The 6,224-nt window shown below is 54.2% G+C and overlaps 1 long non-coding RNA gene across 1 annotated transcript; it reads left to right on the plus strand.

Annotated features, from left to right (window-relative positions):
* Window positions 1-1,003, plus strand: LOC122493546. Its single transcript, XR_006299918.1, has 2 exons — window positions 1-112; window positions 299-1,003. It is a non-coding gene; the product is annotated as an uncharacterized LOC122493546 (long non-coding RNA).
* The last annotated feature ends 5,221 nt before the right edge of the window (window positions 1,004-6,224 follow it).

A 6,224-nucleotide genomic window follows, 5' to 3' on the forward strand; every position in this document is an offset into this window, starting at 1 on the left:
ACAGCTGATATGGTGCCAGGTGTTAGAAACCTTCTCTCCAATCCTGGCCGGGTCCGGTTTTACCCAAGAGGAAACTGAGGTTAAGATCACCTCCCGCTGGTCAGTGCCACAGGTAGGATTCACACCCATATCAAGCTGGGAGGCACTCTTGAGTTTAAGCCACACAGTCTAGCCTTGGACTGGTGAATTGAGACCCCACAGGGCTGGCTGCTACCTAAGCGTGGAGGGGTTGGGCTGAATCTCCAAGCGTTCCCTTTTTTTTTCCGTGCTGGGAAAGTTTTGAAATTTTTGTTTTTAGGTGAACGAGTTTGGCGGCTCCCAGAGAAGGATCGAAATAATACCCAGTGAGGGACTTCCGGCATATAATGGGACAGCCTCTGGGACAGGACAGGGAGGACAGCGTTTCTCCAAGCGCAAGTCCGGGGAGGTGGCCTTGGCAGGGCCAAGGTAGAAGCCATCACTCCCCAAGTTTTCCTCCCACGAGTCTATGCATCTGTTCATGAATCTATCTGTCCTGTGGGGCCCACGTCCCCAGAAGCCCCCCACCGAGGGAGAGAAGGAGCACCAGAGAGAAGGCACACGGCCCAGGGCAGAGGTATGGCCAAACGATCTCCCCCCACTCTTTCACCCTCTCCAGGGGCGTCTCTCTGAGGTAGGCTCCTCCTAGCTGCAGAAGTGGGACTGGTTGTGGGGGAGTAGGGGTGGGTAGGCTGGAAGCTGGGGCCTGGGGACCCCTGACTGGGCAGGGGAGGGCTGTAATCCGGCTCCCCGGCGACCGTCCCCAGCTCCCGCTGCAAGGTCGCCCCGTGGCAGCCCCGACAGGCCATGCGTCCCTCGACACAAGTCCCATTATATTGTATTTATGTTTCACTTTATTGGTTTTTTTTTCCCTCTCTTATTATTGTCTCACTCTGGGGGAGGCAATGGATATAATATATTCATCTTTATTATACCAAATCTGTGTGAAGCATTTAATAAAACGCTGTTTCCACACAGCCAGGGATATTAGTGTGAGCTATTCTTAAGTTAATGCTCGGGTATTGAGGGCGCTTCTGCCACAGCGCCTGCTGCTGGCGGCCCCGGGGAAGCTCAGGCCCTGGCCGGGGGCGCCTGGCGCCCACCCAGAGCGCCCGGTGCCCTTCCCGCTTGAGTGCTCATCCTAGCCTTGGCTCGGTGACCCTTCGGGCCCCGGCCTGGGAGGAGGGCCTCGGAAGAGCGGAGTCCAAGCCCTCCCCACCCCGCTCGAGTTTCTAACTGACTGTGAGCCTTGGTTCGTGCCTAGGCAAAGGACTAGAATTCCATAACCGCTTTCCTCTCAGGGCTCTTCGTTGGGAGGCTGAAGAGGCCTGGGGCGGGGGGGGGGGGGCGGACAGGGCTTTATAAACAGGAAGGAAAAAAAGCGAGGATTTGTCGAGATGGGGTCGACGAGGGCCAGAGAGAAACAACGGAGGTCACAAAAGTAGTTCTAGACAACACAGACTCTCAAGCTGAACCCCAGGCCAGGCTGCAGAGCCAGCGCAACTCCAGTTTGAGCCGAGCCGGGAAGCTTTCGGTTCACCTGGGCTTTACCCGCAGCAGCCGCTGGTGAAGGCGACTGTGTGTAGCAGAGCTCTGGGACTGTCACAGTGGGCTCTCCCATGGTTCACCCCCTAGGTAGGCAAACGGTCTCCGTAGTCCAGTTTACAGCTAGCACACTGACACTCAGAATGGTCAAGTGGCTTGTTTGAGGTGCCCCCTCTGGAATGTAGCACGCTGGATCATACCGTCGTCTTCAGACTCTGCTCCCTTCCCTTCTTCCCCCAGCCTTCCTGCTCCCTACCTTCCCCCCCTCTCCCTTCTCCAGCCCCATCCTCCAGGGTTTTCCATGGCTTATGAGCTTTGCATTTCTGCTTCCTACACACACACACACACACACACACACACACACACACACACCCCTACCTGGGGATGCTCAGGAGAAGGAGAAACAGTCACATGGATTTCCACATCCAGGCTCACTGCCCAATGTCCTTTAGAGCCTGCTGCTTGGGTTCTTTTAAGGCCCAGATTTGGGAACATCAGCCTGTCTTATACCAGTGCTGTGGGGGAAGGTTAGGGGCAACTAGACCAGGCCAGAAGGAGGTGATGTGCAGACAAAGATTGGAGGGGGCAGGTAAGTCCCCCTGTTATGACTAATACCCTCCCATAGTCCTCCTGTGCCCCCATCACCTCGTATTTGGGGCTGTACTAGGGCACCCCCCCACACTGTAGGCTGCTGGTGGAGTTTGTTTGGAGGCTAAGGGTATTGGACAAATCTGACAGTTTCCAGCTGGGCTGGCTGGGGGAAGAGGATACAGACCCACTGTATGGCCGGGTTGGGACTCGGGTGAGGCAAGTGAGGTGCCTTGGGCACAGGACTGAAGGGGGTACTCGCTCTGAGCGTTATGTACTTAAATTCCGGGCTTAAGCATCTCATTTGCCTCACCCTAGTCCCAGCTCTTCTGTGTGGTCCCAGGGGTGGAATCACCACCACAAATTGCTGAGCAGAGATGGGATGACTTCAGCTTATCCTTGTGAATGGCTTTCTGAAGGGTAGAAGCGAAGACAATGGAATGAGCTGCCTTGTGTGGGAGTGAGCTCCCCCCAACAGGTGGAGTATGCAAGCGGGGCTTAGAATCTGCCGAGAAGGCTGGTAGACACAATTTTATTGTTGTCCTCATCATCTTCGCTGTTTTACCATCACTCCCTTTGTGCCACATAAGAGCTTTCCCACATTATCTCATGTAATGCACATAAACGTGTTTGGGCCAAGGAGGGGATATCAGAGCCTCTGAACTTCTGGGTCCTTTTCAGCTCTGAGAGTCTGTTGTTGCAGAAGACAGAGGGCACTTCTGTTGATTTGAGTGGCTCATTGCATTATAGGTATTATTTGGACTTGTCTCCTGGCCGTTGCTAGTGGGTAAACTCTTTAAGGGCACCGACTGTGTCTAATCTCATGTTTTTTTGTTTTTTTGTTTTTACCGTTCCCTCTCCTCTTCCATGCCCCACACAGAATGAGGCATGTAACACACGTTTAACAAATATGTGTTGAGCAAACACGTGAGTAAACCACTACCAAGAGCTGTCCGTACACCTGACCATATACTTTCCGGGCTACGACCAGCAAAGCCATCTGGGTGGCTACTGGGAGGGCCGGTACCGCCTCTTCAGTCATTGTCCCCCTTGCCCCGCAGCTGAGCTGAGTTCAGGCAAGGACTTATAGATCCTCCTGCCGCATCGTGGACCCAGCCCTGTTCTAGTCTGTGGGTAAGACAAGGGCCAGCCCAGTTCTGGCAGCGCAGGCAGAGCTCAAGGCTTATACTGGACAAGCCTCAGGAGAGGCCGTTCAGGTGGGGGAGGAGGCCTCTGGGAGGTCAGAGCAGGGAGAAGTCTGCACGGCAGAGTTGGGACTAGAGCTGAGCCTTGAAGGGTGGGAAAAATTGAGAGGCCGATGGGAAGAATGGAGTATTCCAGGTCAGAGCGGGAGGGCCACCAGAGCAAGAGGGCAGAGCGGGACTGCCCACAGCGGTTTTGGAGTCGGGAGGGCTGGCTTAGCTGGAAAGAGCACCAGGGGGAGATGAATGGGAAAAGACATTGGTGGAATACCTTGAATGTCACCCACCCACCCATCTGCACCCTTCCCCCACACCCTGTCCTCCCCTCCACCCTCTGATACAGGTGGGATCTCGGCTTCTAGGCTGAACCCAGCTGGGCCAGGCCGCCGGAGGGTGGAGCCGTGGTGCCTGCGGTGGTGCCAACCCAGCCAGCGTGTAGGCGTTGCTCTGCCGGCCTGTCGCGGAGCGCGAGCCTGCCAAGGAGCCGGAGCGCTGTGCCGCGTGGAGGGTGTCAGGGGTGGTATTGTCGGCGCACAAATGCTCAACTTTATGTACTTTTAACTAGAGGTGTAACAGATGGCCCCGTTTCTGTCCAAGCCAGGGAGACTGGTGCCCATTCCGGCTGCAGCCAATCAATCCCGCCACTCTGGGGGGAGCTACAAGCTGGGCTGGGAGGCCTGGAGCCAGCAATCGCGCAAGGCTGTCTGCTCGGGCTGGCCCAGTGCTGCCTCTGCCAGCCGCTCAGCCATGGGCCTGGGGAGATAGGAGGGCAGGCAAGTGGCAGCCATGCCCAGCAGCCCAGTCAGAGGCCTGCCTGGGAGGGAGAGCCTGGACCCACCTGCCAGGACCCAAATGGCAATGAAGACATTCAAGCCCCCAGCCTGCCCCACTTTGTCGCACTCTCCTCTGCCCCCTGCTCAATGCTTAACCCCCAAATTTCTAGCCTTGAAATGCTCCAGATCCACAGCCCTGCAGTGTCCTGCCTGGTGGACTCCAGATGTTGCTCAGGACTGGAGATGAGTAGTGGCGCCTTTGGGAGAAATCATCATGAGACTGCAGAAGTCTTCAAGCAATGCCCTAGACAGCTAGAGAAGAGAGAAAAAAGCAGGGCCCCGGGCTCCCAGAGCTGAGAGAAACTGTTAATTAATCCATTCATACATTCATACAGTCAGTCAACGACACTTAGTGAAAGCCTACTATGTGCTAAGTCCTTCGCTACATCGGTGCACTGGGGGCACGATGGTGACTAGGACGTAATTCCTATCCTTGGGACCTTCTCAGGGGAAGACAGACAAATACATGGGTAATTGGTAATTGGTAAAAGGGCTCAGAAGCATCTCCACAAGGGTTGGAAGCACAGAGCAGGAGCATTCAACCCTGCCTGCGAGATCCAGGGACGATCTGGCTCTGCACTGGGTGTTGAAAGACCGGTAAGAGTTCTCATCCGACGTGAAGGCAGGGAAGCGCCTTTGTGGGGGAGAAGGAATAGCATGGACGAAGACATAATAAGAAAGTGCACGGTGAAGGTAAGGGTGTGGAAAGATGTGAGTGTGGCTGGGGCTTGCGGTGTGGGTGGAGAAGTGGGGTGGGGCCAGGCCTGGTAAGCGATGTCTGGCTCTTTTTCAGTAGGCTGGCAACCTGACCGGGCAGATTTCTTGCCTCCGTTTTCCCTCCTGTGACCCTAGTGCCCCACTTCTGGGCTCAGAGGGAGTGAGGAAAGGAGGAGGCAAGGCCTGGCAGCATGAGGGCAGAACTCAGACCCTACGGCATCAATCTCTAGAGTGACCCTAGTCCTGGCTTTCCTCCTTTCTTGCTTTGAGGGATGAAACAGTGAATTAGGGAGCTGACTCTCCCCAACCACGTACCCCATGGAGTTCTGAGTCTTCTAAAAAAATCGCGTTTCTGTAGAGGCAGGAGAGGATTTAGAATCTTATGCACTCATTCATTCATTCATTCATTCATCAAGAAATAAACATGAGCTGTGTTCAAGGCGCAGGCAGAGTATTGAGGTAGAACATTCATTATACTGAACCGTGAGGAGCTCAGGTCCAGACACAGGAGGAAGACAGGAATCTGGGCAGGTGTCCTTCTGTTTGCAAGAAACAGAGGTACACTTATGTGATCACGAGAAAAAGGAGGGCCTTTGTATCGAAGCACGTGACTTGGCGTTAGAACTGGGCCCAGAAAGCACGCAGGGACCAAGGCAGCTCTGGGGACCACCTTCTCTCTCAGGGTAAGGTGGAAGGGCACACCATAGGGTCTCTCTTTTCTCTGTGTGTCTCTTTCCTCGTTAATATTAATGAAATAATAATTATTATAATAGGAGGAGGAGGAATGATGGTTAACCAGCTCTGGACACATACTAAATGCCCGACACATTGGTTTCCATGCTTATCTCAGTAAATCCTATTAAGAACACTGCAAGTTAGCTGATATCATTACCCCATTTTACATATGAGAACACTGAGGCTCAAGGAGGTTAGGTACCCTGCCCCTAAGTGCAAGCCACAAAGTGGAAGAGTCAGGATTCTCACTCAGGTCGGCCTCCAGAGCCCCAGCTCATAACTGCTTCTGACCTCTGTGCAGCCTTGAGAGCTTCCTGGGTTTCCTCATAATTTCTCATAACTGTGACTTGCATTTGACCAGCCGGCCTCTCTGAGCCTCTCTCTACATCACCTCTGCTAACTGCTCTAGTCTCTCCATATTTCATCGTTCAAATTCCCAGGAGAAGAAATCGGATTGGCCCAGCTCATCTTTTAATGCCAGGCCACACTGTAAGCAGCTGCCCAGCCCAAGAGCTGGCTGGGAGGGGGGCCGTGTGCAGCCACGGATCAGTATCCTTGTTACGTCCAAGATGAGAAATAAGATCAT

Source organism: Prionailurus bengalensis, chromosome D2 (genome assembly GCF_016509475.1).
Source record: "Prionailurus bengalensis isolate Pbe53 chromosome D2, Fcat_Pben_1.1_paternal_pri, whole genome shotgun sequence".
Lineage (NCBI taxonomy): Eukaryota > Metazoa > Chordata > Mammalia > Carnivora > Felidae > Prionailurus > Prionailurus bengalensis.